The 2,515-nt window shown below is 45.2% G+C and overlaps 1 long non-coding RNA gene across 1 annotated transcript in view; it reads left to right on the forward strand.

The window, feature by feature from the left end:
* Nucleotides 1-1,140: 1,140 nt before the first annotated feature.
* LOC119470488 overlaps nt 1,141-2,515 on the forward strand; it is a 7,971-nt gene continuing 6,596 nt past the window's right edge. Inside the window, exon 1 of the long non-coding RNA XR_005199401.1 lies at nt 1,141-1,405. This is a non-coding gene — a long non-coding RNA (uncharacterized LOC119470488). The remainder of the gene's footprint in view (nt 1,406-2,515) is intronic.

Below are 2,515 nucleotides of genomic sequence, written 5' to 3' on the forward strand. Positions count from 1 at the left end.
GCAACCTCCGATTCCCTGGTTCTAGCAATTCTCCTGCCTCAGCCTCCCGAGTAGCTGGGATTACAGGCATGTGCCACCACACCCAGCTAATTTTTGTATTTTTGTATTTTTAACAGAATACATGTTTCACCATGTTGGCCAGGATGGTCTCGATCTCCTGATCTTGTGATCCGCCTGCCTCAGGCTTCCAAAGTGCTGGGATTACAGGCATGAGCCACTGTGCCCAACTGATTTGGGTCATTTTTAAATGTATTGCCGTCGTTGTTACTTAAAGCCGGATACACCCTAACTGATAGATTCCATTGAAATAGTTGGGCTCAAGCAGCCTGATCTATTCCAGAGCTCCTCTTTTTGCCTGTTCACCATTGTCATGAGAAACCTAAAATGGGCCAATAATTCAGCTGCTAATTCGGTGGAGCCATTGCTTTATTGCCCTGACGATTCCTCCTTGGATTCTAAATCCTCTGTATCATTGGAGTACTGAGTTATGGAGAACATAAGCAAAACTTCCCACGTGGGGGTGGCGTATAACTCCAGCTTCCATCCTCTTGATTCGCAGATGAGTATATTCTTGCTATGGCAGAAATGGCACCACAGATTGGCCGCTTGTTCAAAAAATAAAGTTCACCCTCTAGAACCACAAGTAACCTCACCTGCCTTTCTTTCTAATAAGACACTGTAACTGGGCCTTGGAAGGGCCGTTCCATTCCTCTGTTGTAGGTGGTGTGGTTGTGAGCAGTGGTGGTTATAAGCAGTAGCAGTTACGAGTGTAGGCTCGAGCTGGACTGCCTGGGTTCAAGTCTCAGACCCCACTTACTGAGTGACGAGAGTCGGTCTATTAGCCATACTTGCTTTAGTGTCCTCTTCTTAGAAATTAATATAATTATGGTAATTATTTCAAAAGGCTGTTTTAAGGGTTAAATGAGTTGTCATAGGAGAGGTTCTTAGTGGAGTACCCAGCATGTAAATATGAGTTGTCATTACTGTTCTGTAAGGCCAGCAGCTTTGGGTGTTAAGAAACAAGTCCTGTACATTCCATTTATTGCCTTGCTTCATTCAGAGAGCAGTCAGCTCTTTGGTCAGAATCAGGCTGCTGGGCCGCCTGCTGGTGTCCTTGGCATCCATTGCTTCTACAGATCATGAGGACAGAAACATGAAGCATGGTGGGCAGGGACAGCAACTCTGAGCCCAGGGCATAGATTTGTTCCAGAGAGGGTGAACTGCTGCCCTCCCACTTGCAGGAGGAGTCCAGTGTTACTGAGGACTGGCTGGATGCCTCGGGAATATGGTTGCATATTCAAACCCCAGGATTAGTTAACACTGAGAACAAGTTGGGCACTCAGAAGTGGCGATAGCCAGTGACAATAGCACCTCTTCCCCAAGGACAGAAGCAAAGGCCATGGTGGTAAACCTATGAATATACTTGCTCTGTCACTGGGTCCCAGGATAGTTATTAATGAACCTATTGAATAAGCCTTGAGAGAGAGGAACGTTTACTCAGATGACTGAGTAAAGAAGATCTGTCCTCACCAATATGGGTAGGCATCACCCAATTCACTGAGGACCCAAATAGCACAAAAAGGTGGAGGAAGGATTGATTCTCTCTCTTTTGGAAGCGGTACATCTATCTTCTGCCCTTGGACATCTGTATTCTTGGTTCTTGAGCTTTCAGCTCTGCACTAAATTATACCACTGCTTATAGATGGCAGATCATGGAACTTCTTGGCCTCCATAAAGGCATGAACCAGTTCCCGTAATCTCTCTCTCTCTCTTCCTATATATATATATGTGTGTGTGTGTGTGTGTGTGTGTGTGTGTGTGTGTATATATACATATATAGATATCCTATAATAGGATATATAGAGATACATCTTGATACAGTTTGGGTATTTGTCCCCACCCAAATCTCGTGTTGAATTGTGATCCCCAGTGCTGGAGGTGGGGCCTGGTGGGAGGAGTTTGGGTCATGGGGGTGGATCTCTCATGGTTTGGTGCTGTCTTGACGATAGTGAGTTCTCACAAGATCTGGTCATTCAAAAGTGACCCCCACCCTCTTACTTGCTCCTGCTTTTGCCATGTGGTGTGCCTTTTCCCCCTTCACCTTATTCTACCATTGAAAGCTCCCTGAGGCTTCACAAGAAGCTGAGCAGATATCAGCACCATGCTTCCTATAAAGCCTGCAGAACTGTGAGCCAATTAAACTTCTTTTCTTTATCAATTACCCAGCCTCAGATATTTTTATAGCAATGCAAAAAGAGCCTAATGTATGTCTCCTTCTGGTTCCATTTCTCTGGAAAACCTTGACTTATACACTTGTGTAAAACAGGGGTTCACAAATATTTTCTGTAAAGGGCCAGACTGTAAATATTTTAAGGGCCATACTCAACTTTAACATGATAGTGTTAAGATATAAGATACGGCTGGGCGCGGTGGCTCAAGCCTGTAATCCCAGCACTTTGGGAGGCCGAGGCGGGTGGATCACGAGGTCAAGAGATCGAGACCATCCTGGTCAACA

This window comes from Cebus imitator, unplaced genomic scaffold (assembly GCF_001604975.1).
Source record: "Cebus imitator isolate Cc_AM_T3 unplaced genomic scaffold, Cebus_imitator-1.0 Scaffold32, whole genome shotgun sequence".
In the NCBI taxonomy this organism is placed as follows: domain Eukaryota; kingdom Metazoa; phylum Chordata; class Mammalia; order Primates; family Cebidae; genus Cebus; species Cebus imitator.